Raw genomic sequence first — 13,250 nt, 5'->3', positions numbered from 1 at the left:
CCAACACTGTAATGTATTGCAGCCAAAAAGGAATATATTCCCTTAATGTCAAGCTAGTGTTTGATCATACACGGGAATTATGCAACTCACTATCTAGTATCTTGTCAAATGTGAAAGCATTTCCCTTTGAGAGAAATCCACTTTCCACTTTCACTTAAGTCAACAAAATAAATTAAAGCCAGGCTGCCAGTCAAGGTGGGGCTGAGTCTGGTGCACAATTCATGCCTCTGCATGCAACATGCAATTAATGAAAGATCTTTTGCCAGACTAAGTGTTATAGGACAAACCATTAGGATGCTGAAACATAATGGGCTGCTCTAACCCCTCTATGACACCTGCTATAGGGGTTAATATTTACTTTACAATTCACACCATAATAGAGGACAGTGCTCCAACCAGATCAACTGTCAATCAGAGAGTGGTAGGCTGATCAAGGTAAGATCACTGGCTGAATGGAACGTACAATTACCGATGCTGATCTAGAAAGATGAAAGCATATTCATGCTAACTTATGGACATAAAAATGTAGGAAATAACTGTATGACAAAGCCAATTGGCATAACCCCTCATTATTGAACATCAGGACTAATTCTCTACTTTGTTCACCATCATGCCTGAGCCCCCTAGCCTTTAATTTTCTCAGTGCTCAAAAAGTTGAATAAATTCAACCATTAAACATTCACAGCCATTTGGGTACTGAATATTCCAAAGATTAGCAACCCACTGAGAAAAGATTTTTATTCTCATCTCAGTTCGAGACAGATGAGCCTTTGACCTGAAACTATGCCCCGAGACTGGATTGTGAAAATAGAAAAAAAATACAGCTTTAACCTTACCCTGCCAACGCCTCTCAGAGTGATATATATTTCAATGGGTTTACCTCTCATTCTTCTAATCTCCAGTGAATCTAATCAATTTGACATAATCCCTCCACAAAATAATCCTCATGTTACAAAGCAATTTAGCCAATTCTTTTGGCTCTCTCTCTGAAAAAAATCTATCCTCAGAAGTCAAAAATCCCACATAGATCCAAGTGTGGTCCAATCACCATAAAATTACTTTTCTCATACTCCATCTCCTTTTCACTATCGGCCAACATTCCCATGCTATTTTAATTGTTGCTACATTTTTGTACTGGTTTGCTAGATTATGAATTTACACTTTTTAAATGTATTCTATTCTGGCATTCTGCAAAGAACATAGCCTCTACTTTCAATGCATTGAACTGTAAAACAAACCTACACCCTCAGATAGCATGCCAATTGACAGTTCCAGATACCTCACTACTCTTTGCTCAGACACCTGCCATTTTGCTAGAACCTTGAAGAAGTCTGAAACATTGGTTATGTATCTTTACCTCTGTTACATAAAGTACACTATTTGACCTAAGTTTCTCCAGCTTTGTGTTTCTTTACCTCACCATTTGTGGTAAATCTGTGTCATGCTGTCAATCTCTCACTATGCTTAGTCTGCACTATTGGCATTGGACGTGGAATATCTCTACCACCAGGGGCACTCCCCTTGACTAACTGTGTACGCAGCCATTATCATTCATTATTGTACTACTGAGTTTCTACTATTAAAAAGCCATGATATGTGTTTAACTACACTGCCTTTGATCTCTTCATTACCAGGCACCATTTTTCCCCATTTAGATTTCCATAGTCAGCAAACATCAAACCCTATTGATCCATCTGGCAGTTCTGCAGCTTGTGAATAGTTGAGATTCAATCCATACCTGCTGCTTTGCCACTTTTCAGTTGTTCAATTGCCTTATATGTCTCTTCCTGGGTAAGGACCTCATCCTTGAGTCTAGAGCTGGATGAGGTCTATAAGGCAATTGAACAACTGAAAAGTGGCAAAGCAGCAGGTATGGCTGGAATCCCCCCAGAGGTCTGGAAGGCTGGTGGCAAAACTCTGCATACCAAACTGCATGAGTTTTTCATGCTCTGATGGGACCAAAGAAAGCTGCCTCAGAACCTTCATGATGCCATCATCATCATCCTGTACAAAAACAAAGGCGAGAAGTCAGACTGCTCAAACTACAGGGGAATCACGCTGCTCTCCATTGCAGGCAAAATCTTTGCTAGGATTCTCCTTAATAGACTAATACCTAGTGTCACCGAAAATGTCCTCCCAGAATCACAGTGTAGCTTTCACGCAAACAGAGGAACTACTGACATGGTCTTTGCCCTCAGACAGCTCCAAGAAAAGTGCAGAGAACAAAACAAAGGACTCTACATCACCTTTGTTGACCTCACCAAAGCCTTCGACACCATGAGCAGGAAAGGGCTTTGGCAAATACTAGAGCGCCTCGGATGCCCCCCCAAGTTCCTCAACGTGGTTATCCAACTGCACGAAGACTAACAAGGTCGGGTCAGATACAGCAATGAGCTCTCCGAACCCTTCTCCATTGACAACAGAGTGAAGCAAGGCTGTGTCTTTGCACCAACCCTCTTTACTATCTTCTTCAGCATGATGCTGAAACAAGCCATGAAAGACCTCAACAATGAAGACGCTGTTTACATCCGGTACCGCACGGATGGCAGTCTCTTCAATCTGAGGCGCCTGCAAGCTCACACCAAGACACAAGAGCAACATGTCCGTGAACTACTCTTTGCAGATAATGCCGCTTTAGTTGCCCATTCAGAGCCAGCTCTCCAGCGCATGACGTCCTGTTTTGCGGAAACTGCCAAAATGTTTGGCCTGGAAGTCAGTCTGAAGAAAACTGAGGACCTCGATCAGCCAGCTCCTCATCATGACTACCAGCCACCCCCCACATCTCCATTGGGCACACAGAACTCAAAACAGTCAACCAGTTTACCTACCTCGGCTGCACCATTTCATCTGATGCAAGGATCGATAACGAGATAGACAACAGACTCGCCAAGGCAAATAGCGCCTTTGGAAGACTACACAAAAGAGTCTGGAAAAACAACTACCTGAAGCAACACACAAAGATCAGCATGTACAGAGCTGTTTTCATACCCACCCTCCAGTTCGGCTCCGAATCATGGGTCATCTATCGACATCACCTTCGGCTCTTAGAATGCTTCCATCAGTGCTGTCTCCGCTCCATCCTCAACATTTATTGGAGTGACTTCATCACCAACATCGAAGTACTCGAGCTAGCAGTCCACAAGCATCGAATCCACGCTGCTGAAGACCCAGCTGTGCTGGGTGGGTCACATCTCCAGAATGGAGGGCCATCGCCTTCCCAAGATTGTGTTATATGGCGAGCTCTTCAGTGGCCACCAAGACAGAAGTGCACCAAAGAAGAGGTACAAGGACTGCTTAAAGAAATCTCTTGGTGCCTGCCACATTGACCACCGCCAGTGGACTGATATCGCCTCCAACCGTGCATCTTGGCGCCTCACAGTTCGGCGGGCAGCAACCTCCTTTGAAGAAGACCACAGAGCCCACCTCACTGACAAAAGACAAAGGAGGAAAAACCCAACACCCAACCCCAACCAACCAATTTTCCCTTGCAACCGCTGCAGCCATGCCTGCCTGTCCTGCATCGGACTTGTCAATCACCAACGAGCCTGCAGCAGACGTGTTCATACCCCTCCATATATCTTCGTCTGCAAAGCCAAGCCAAATAAGAAGAAGAATAGTTGAGAGTGTTATGCAAGCCTTGCCCTGTCAGTATAAAAATGAGCAATTTATTTCTACTATTTTCTGCTCTTTATCCTCTGCCCTTGCCAAAATAATCTCATATCTCCAAAGGATTTTATTTTTAGGTAATGGTGTTTCTTCTGGCACTAAATGTCCATAGAAAATTATGGTTTATCACACGTGTCACTAGGAGTAAAGAGAAGCCCCACTTTGTTGGTGATGGATAGTATCATCTCGCAAATTACCCGTCCACCCCATCAGGCACCGCCTGCACCATTGCTGGAAGAGTCTGCTTTTACAACATTGGGTTCATTAACCATTTCAAAACTCACAATTCCAGATTAGAAACAAGACATTCTCTACCTCAACACATTTTCCTGCACATCACATCAACAAAAGTCACTTGTTGGATTGGTGAAACTTAATTTCCATTTTATAAAGCCAGGTTAATTCTGCCTAATCTCCTCATGATTTTAAAAGCCAAATTGCCACAATTTCCATAATAACTGAGGTCAGAATAACTCGCTTGTAGCTTTGGTTTATTTTCAAATTTTTTTCTTAATTTACAGTAAGATCTTCCCAACTTCCCAATCTCACAGGAGCATTCGGAAATATAAACAAATCTGGAAAATCAATCATTCATTATCTCTACACCCTCCTTTGAGCCATGAAACGATCAGGTAGAGCTGCTATTATGATATTCAGATATTCAGTATGATTCTGAAGTCAGTCTGTATTTAGAATTACAGTATAATTCTATCATTCTTATAATTCCATTTCCTGTTATGGTTCTTCTGTTATCGCCACAACCATCATGCAACATTATCACCACATTTTGGCAAAATAGCTTCTCCTTGTAAATTTTGAATTTAAAGGAAAAAATAAAATAACATTGTTTCACTATATTTATACAGAATGTGTGGGCTTCATTGGCAGTCTTAAAATTGCTGTTCTATGAGACAGAACAGCTTTAATTAGCTTTAGTGTTTGGCTGGATGTTGGGTTCATTGGTTACCTCTTGCTCCAGGTTCATGAGTCAGCTTCACATTGAACAAATCTTAATCACAAAACCAGCCTAATTACATTCTGTAATATTCTGGGTAGGGGTTCTAAGAGTTCTGGAAAGGCTCAAGTTTTATATTCCAGCATTAAACACCATGAGTAGACATGAGTAATTTATAAATAAGCATTTACTAACTGATTGAGAGCAATAAACCATTTTTTAACAGAAACATGCAAGCCATGTAAAATTTCCACTAAACAGAAGTTGTAAAATATAATCAAATTTACATGTTATATTAGTTTTCTCATTGAAATAGTGACATTTAATGTCCCAAAAGATTTATACCTCTGGTGAAAATGTTGCTCTGTGTGTGTGTGTGTGTGTGTGTGTGTGTGTGTGTGTGTGTGTGTGTGTGTGTGTGTGTGTGTGTGTGTGTGTGTGTAAAATATCACTAACCATTACAGTTCAAGTCCAAATCTGGAAAGTCAGTTCGAAATCCAGTGTTGACATGAAAACTCTTAAATTGATGCAAAGATTTTTTTACAAATGAGGTGGGAGAGACTAGAGTGACAGACTGTTGTAAACTCACAAAATCCTTGTTGAGTGGCTTCCCGAGAAATGTCCTTTCAGATGAATGGTAGTCAAAACTCCCCTTTTCCTTTTCTAGGGGAAACGAAGAGAGTGGCTTTCACAAAGCTTCCAGAACCCTTTTGTTGGTCAGCCGAAATGACCATAATAAAGGTCACAATCCAAATGCAGTATTTCTCTGCTTCCAAAACACTTTTGTGAGTCACCCATTTAGACTGACCTTCCCTAGTGATTATATTGTGGTCCCCTTCAAAAGTGACCTTTCCTTTGGCCTCAATGGGGCATATTCACCTCCTTACAGGGAGAAATCAGACAAATTGCCTATTACCACAAAAGGCCACTTCAGGACAGCTCCTGTTCCTGTGCTGTCTCCTTAAAATGTCCCCTGAGCAAACAGTGTTCTGTTGCTTTAATCTGTTGGTCACATGATCTATACACTTGTGTTTCCTGGCACCACTTCTCTCTTCAGAAGTATCCAATTTGACAGCCTGCCAACCCACAGTCAATCTTCAGAGCCTGCAGGGCTTGGAGTTTGATTCATTCTCTTAAAGTGACAGTCACCCTCAAATGAAAATGAACTGAAAATAGGAGCATGTCATTATATTTATTTATTTATAACATAAAATAACCATATAACCACATAACAATTACAGCATGGAAACAGGCCAATTTGGCCCTTTTAGTCCGCACTGATCCAAGTACCCACCTCTAATCCCACTTACCAGCACTTTGCCCATATCCCTCCATCCCCCTACCATCCATATACTTATCCAACTCTTTCTTAAATGAAAAAATTAACCCTGCCTCCACCACCTTTCCCGAAAGCCCATTCCACACAGTAACCATTCTCTGAGTAAAGTTCCCCCTCATGTGACTACTAAACCTTTGCCCGTCAACTCTCAACCCATGACCTTTTGTATCCATCTCAATGGGAAAAGCCTTTCCATATCAACTCTATCTATCCCTCTCATTATCTTAAACACCTCTATCAAATCCTCCCTCAGCCTTCTACATTCCCAGGAATAAAGACCTAATTTGCTCAATCTCTCCTTGTATTCCAGATGCTGAAACCCAGGCAACATTTTTGTAAATCTTCTCTGCACTCTCTCTATCTTGTTAATACCCTTCCTATAAATCGGTGCCAGAACTGCACACAGTACTCTAAATTTGGCTTCACCAATGCCTTGTACAGCTTTATCATTACTTCCCAACTCCTATATTTTATGCACTGATTTATATAGGCAAGCATACTAAAGGCCTTCTTCACCATCCTATCCACATGCGCTCCTACTTCAGGGAACAATGCACCGTTATTCCTAGATCTTTCTGCTCCACTGCATTCTTCAATGCCCTCCCAATTACCACATATGTCTTGCTTTGATTATTCTTTCCAAAATGAAGCACCTCACACTTATCAGCATTAAACTTCATCTGCCATCTTTCTGCCCACTCCTCTAAGCAGTGTAAATCCCTCTGCAATCTTTGAAAACCCTCTTGATTATCCACTATTCTCCCTATTTTAGTATCATCTGCATATTTACTAATCCATTTTACCACCCCATCCTCCAGATCATTAATATATATGACAAACAGCAATGGTCCCAATACCGAACCCTGAGGTACACCGCTTGTCACCACCCTCCATCCTGACAAACAATTATCTACTACTACTCTCTGGCACCTTCTTTCTAGCCACTGTTGAATCCATTTGACTATCTCCAAATTAAACCCAAGGACTTAGCCTTCCTAACTAACCTCCCATGCGGAACCTTATCAAAGGCCTTACTGAAGTCCATATAGACAACATCCACTGCTCTACCCTCATCAACATTCCTAGTCACCTCTTCAAAAAATTCAACAAGATTGGTCCAACAAGACCTTCCATGAACAAATCCATGTTGAGTATCCCTGATCAGACCCTGACCCTCCATATACTTATATATACTATCTCTAAGAACGCTTTCCATCAATTTACCCACCACAGACGTCAAACTTACAGGCCAATAATTACTAGGCTTGCTCAATGAACCCTTTTTAAACAAAGGAACAACATGTGCAACACGCCAATCCTCCGGCACTATACCCATTTCCAATGACATTTGAAAAATCACTGCCAGAGCCTCCGCTATTTTCTCACTAACTTCTCTCAAGGTCCTGGGGAATATCTTGTCAGGACCTGGAAACTTATCCACCTTTATATGTTTCAAAAGCTCCAGTACTACCTCTTTCTTAATCACTATAGTCTCCATATTTACCCCCTTTGCTTCCTTTACCCTACACAGTTCAATATCCTTCTCCTCAGTAAATACTGAGGAAAATAAATTGTTCAAGACCTCCCTCATCTCTTTTGGCTCCACACACATTTGTCCTTTCTGATTCTCTACTGGACCAATTTTGTCTCTCACTTTCCTTTTACTATTTACATATTTGTAGAAACCCTTTAAATTTATTTTCACCCTGCTTGCTATAGCCACCTCAGTTAGCTTTTCTAATTTCTTTCTTAAGATTTAATTTAAGATGAGGGGAGAGTTTAAGGGAGATATGCAGGAAATCTGTCAGATGTGGTGTTGGAAGCAAACACAATAATAGCATTTATACAGTTTCTAGATGGACACATATGGGATAGAGGGATATCTCTCAAGGGCAAGAGGCATAGTTTTAGTTTGACTGGATATAATGCTCGGCACTGACAGGAGGTCTATTTATTAATATTTAAATACAGTACATATATATTTACATATGCAGACTTGCAACACACACACACACACACACACACACACACACACACACACACACACACACACACACACACACACACACACACACACACACACACACACACACACACACACACACACACACACACACACAGATTTTAGATGGGAAGGATTGATGCGCTGTTTGAAAAACAGGACTCTGCAGCATGCAACAATTTCTGTAGAAACCAGTTGAACTCTCCAGCTAATGATAGGACTAGAAAACTATGATTTTGCTTCCTGAGCACTTTTAGTTCTATTTTATGGATTTTGGGCTGCTCATCATGAAAATTACCTCAAGATTTTCTTATCATGTACTGTTTTTTAGATAAAATCTATTTTTGTGATTTACTGTCATATTTTAAGTCTCTTTCAAGAATACAGTGACATGCAACATGTCACTGAAAATTCATTTTCTGCATTCACACTTGGACATCTTCCCTGTTGATCTTGATGCATGGAAAGATGTATCAGAGCAACTTGAATCCACCAATGGGGGCCGACTATTGTTGGACACTGACACAAGAGGCATCAGATGTTGAGTACAAATGAAAATCAGCAGAAAAATATTTTTAGGTCAGTTGAACTAATCCAATATATCAGCGTTATTATGTGATTAAACATGCTAAATTCTATAAAAGTTCATTTAATGTTTCTCCAACTTTCTATGCAATACAGCAAATCTGAAATTATCTTTGTGTTAAGCTTGAAGTTGTCTATCATGATTCCCGTATTTTTTTCAAGAAACAAACCTTTTGTCCAATGTAGTTGGAGGAGGCTATGTGATCCAGCTTAATTAATGTTCTAAGGTTCATCACATTTCCTCCTGGCATCACAGCCTCCAGACAGGTTTTTAATGAATCTGGAGTTATATTTTCCACTGACTTGCTATTGGATTTATTTCATGTTTTGTGCTTTCCCTGTGATGAATTTCCTGATAATGAATCTAAAAAGTTTAGGCCTGCTGCTGGTGTGGACCCAGGAGATCAGGGACCAGAGATGTGTGTGTGTGTGTGTGTGTGTGTGTGTGTGTGTGTGTGTGTGTGTGTGTGTGTGTGTGTGTGTGTGTGTGTGTGTGTGTGTGTGTGTGTGTGTGTGTGTGTGTGTGTGTGTGTGTGTTGCAATAACAATCACCCGGGCCCTAGGTGGAGCTTTATTAAGACCCCCTCTGTCCTTGTCCCCTTGCCCCACTGGCCCCACCCTTCAATGAATGAAATAAAGTGAAATTGTTCCATTTATTAGCCTTTGAGCAATACCCACAGATCTTTTCTTAACCTCTGCACATACAAAGCTTCTCCAGATGTGGGGTTACACTCCTTGCTTGAGTGCAGAATAAATTGGATTTTTAACGTTTTGATGTCCATGGTTGATATGGAATTCCATTGCGAGCAGTCTAGAGAAATAGAGCAGAGCTCCTGGTGTTATCATTCTGACCACATCACCATTGTCAGTTGCAGGAACGCCATGCATCCGGCCCTCACAATTTGGTCGCTGAGGGTAAATTAACCCTCCCAGATAACTCCGATTGTCAGGGATTTTTTTTACTCCATCAAATATTCATCATCTATCATCCTTTTGTGGAATATTTATAAGTTGTACAGAATTAAAGTCTCTTATAATTAAACCATTGACCAAATGATGATGAATTAAAAATAACAATGTTGCATTTGTTTAGAAAACATTTGAGTTTCTAGAATCCAATTTCCAACACGTTCCTGTCACTCATCTCAATATTTGGCCACTTTCCCTCATTACCTCCGCATCAATAAACCATGTCTGCAAAATGCTCGAGCCGTTAATGATTCACACCCTGTTCTAGTGATTCAACCTGCTGCCATTGCTGATGTTTAATTCAATAATTTGTATAAATTGCTGTTATCACTGAGCCGTTTATCCCTTCGGTTTAGATCAGAATGAAACTTCAGAGATGGATCATTGATTGCATTGGATTCAGGCTCTGGAATATCCCCCCCCCAACCCCGGTAACAACGGTTGACACGTTCAGGAGAAGGAAACAATTCATCTTTCACATCATAAAATCCAATCAGAACAACTTTAGACAAGGACGTTGACCTGAGGCATTAACTTTATTATTCCATTTATATTTCTGACCTGCTGAAGGTTTCCATCATCTGTGGGTTTCATTTCATTCCTGCACATATTTTGCTGGTGTATTGTCAAATTAATACACCAAGAATGCTGCAGGGAGTTATTCACAGGACAGGGAACATAATGCCACACAGGGCAGGGACAGACCCATTGCACCTCCTGTCAGTGCCGAGCATTATATCCAGTCAAACTAAAACTATGCCTCTTGCCCTTGAGAGATATCCCTCTATCCCATATGTGTCCATCTAGAAACTGTATAAATGCTATTATTGTGTTTGCTTCCAACACCACATCTGACAGATTTCCTGCATATCTCCCTTAAACTCTCCCCTCATCTTAAACAGAATACCCTCATGTCTGATGCTTTTATGCCATGGAAAAGATTCTGATTTCCACTGTATCACTTCTTCTCATAATTTTATAACCTTACTGCGATGCCCTCACATATTCTAAATTTATCCACCAGGTATAAAACATGGAACATAGAACAATTACACCCACATATTCTTTCCTAAAATAAGTACTAAACCCTCCCGACCCCATAATCTATTTTTCTTTCACCCATGTGTCTTCTAAGAGTCTCTTAAATGGTTCCAATGTTTCATCCTTCACCACCATCCCCGGCAAAGCATTCCACAACTATCTGTGCAAAAAACTTACCCCTGATGCCTCCCCTAAATTTCCCTCCCTTAACTTTGTACTTATATCCTCTGGTGTCTGGTGTTTGCTAATCCTGCCCAAGGAAACAGGCACTGAATGTGCACCCTATCTATGCCTCTCGTAATCTTATAGACCTTTATCAAGTCTTCTCTCATCCTTCTACGCTCCAAAGTGCAAAGTCCCAGCTCTGCTAACCTTGTCTCATTAGGCTTGTTTTCCTATGTGCTGGGAATATACCTGTTGGTATTTGGTTGGAGGAGGGGAGGAAAAACTTCATTAAAATCAAACAAACTTTCAAATATAGATCCTATAGATGCTGAATAAACTAGCTGAGTTCCTCCAGCATTTCGGTGTTCTTCTACAAGCACAGCGTCTGCAGCCTGTGTTTCTCTTTATCTAACAGAAGCCTTCTGCTAGCCATGAATAATTTGAAAAGTCTGTTAGTTACAAAATTATAAATAAAATCAGTTCTAAAAAAAACAATACTGATAGAAAATAACACAGGAAAAGGGAAGGTCTTTTTTTTAAAAAGTGAACCTCCCGTGAGTAATGCTGCATGAGCCAAACTCTGCTGCAGGAGGTAGACCTCAGACTTGCAACGCATACAAATGTGAACATTGATTGGCAGGTAGCATTGGGACCAGCGGAGCCCAAATTGATAAATGGGACCGAGACCCCATTGCTGATGGACAGGTGAGTGCTGTACTTCCGCGAACCTTGATTGACGGGTGGACCCAAGACTATTGCGAGCCCATACCAGCAAGTGGTTACATTGGTGTACCAGTGGTTGTGACAAAACCCTTCACCTTCTGGGCCCCTAGGTTTCAGCCTAATGATTAATCCACTTTGGTTTGTGTGTGTGTGTGTGTGTGTGTGTGTGTGTGTGTGTGTGTGTGTGTGTGTGTGTGTGTGTGTGTGTGTGTGTGTGTGTGTGTGTGTGTGTGTGTGTGTGTGTGTGTGTGTGTGTGTGTGTGTGTGTGCGTGCGCGTGCGTGTGTGTGTGTGTGTGTGTGCATAAGAAAATTAAAGTCAAGTTCATACTTCAGTGAATAAAAATGTAAACATATAGTATGAGTGTAAAGCAAGAGAATGCAAAATGGACATCCTCACAGTCATAAAAGAATGAAACATGAAAGTACACAGACGCTGTGATTGTAGTTAATTCAGAGAACTTCTTCAGGGTAGGCATCCTCAAAGTCACATAAGCAATAGAATTCAAATCAAAATTATCACTCCATTTTGTTCCTTTGACTACTTTTCATGTCTGTGCTACCTCATTTTCAATCTCCAGTCAAAGAAGTTAGTCTAATTTTTCAACACCATCAGAACATTTCATATCTTTTAAATATTAATAGTAAACCTCCACTGACCTTCCTTGCTCTGAGGAAACATTCAGAACACCTCTGCTCTCCACATAAATGAAGTTGTTTATCCACTATATTATCCCAATCAATCTTTTTTCCATCCTCTTCTCCATTTAGTGCCCAGGTATGAATATGGTTCTTCACCAAAAACTTAATTATGTATTAAGGTAGTCACCAAGAGAGAGGACCATATGTATATATATATATATATCTATATATAGGCAGGTTATGGAAGAGTGTAAAAGCTACAGGGCTGCTATTGTGGAGATTTTGATTTCCCGAATATAAACTGGGACATTCTTAGTGTCAGAGGATTAGATTGGGCAGAATTTGTTAAGTGCATTCAGGAGGGCTTCTTGAAGTGGCTAATAGACCGTCCAATCTGAAAATTTAGATCTCGTTCTGAGAAAAGAGCTTGGCCAGTGATTGGCGATTCAGTGGGAGTGCATTTTTGAAAGAGTGATCACAATTCCTTTTAAAACAATTGTGAATAAGAATAAGCTTGAATCTTTTAGAGAAAATACTAAATTTGGGAAAAGCAAATTATGACATTATAGGCAAGTACGCAGGAGAATTAATTGAGAGCAGCTGTTATCAGGCAAATCTACAACTGAGATATGGGGATTGTTTTACAGCAGTTAATTTGAAATGATGTTTCAGTAAGGAGGAAGGGCAGCAATGGCAAGGTAAGGGGAACTTGGATGATAAGAGAGGTGATGAATCTGGTTAAAAAGTAAAATGAAACATGTAAAGTTTCAGAAACCAAAATCAGATAATGCCTTGGATTAGTATAAGCCTTGCAGAAAAGAACTCAAGAAGGAAATCAGAAGGTAAAATGGGGCCATGAAATGTGCTTGGTGAACAGGATTAAAGAGAGTCCCAAGGCATTTTATACTTACAGCAAAAACAGAGCTTAACCAGGGAGAGGACAGATAGAGGACAACTCAAGGGCAAAGGAAGAAATTTATGCTTGTAGTCAGAGGAAGTACATAATATGCTAAATGAGAACTTTGCATCAGCATTCACTAAAGAAAAAAGACATGGAGGAAAGTGACAGGGAATATAATGTGAAGAATATTGATATGTTGGGGCATTTTGAGATCAAGAAAGAAATGTTGCTGGGTCTTTTAAAGACCATTAAGATGCACAAGTC

Source organism: Narcine bancroftii, chromosome 1, assembly GCF_036971445.1.
Source record: "Narcine bancroftii isolate sNarBan1 chromosome 1, sNarBan1.hap1, whole genome shotgun sequence".
NCBI classification, from domain to species: domain Eukaryota; kingdom Metazoa; phylum Chordata; class Chondrichthyes; order Torpediniformes; family Narcinidae; genus Narcine; species Narcine bancroftii.
This window is presented reverse-complemented; position numbering follows the sequence as displayed.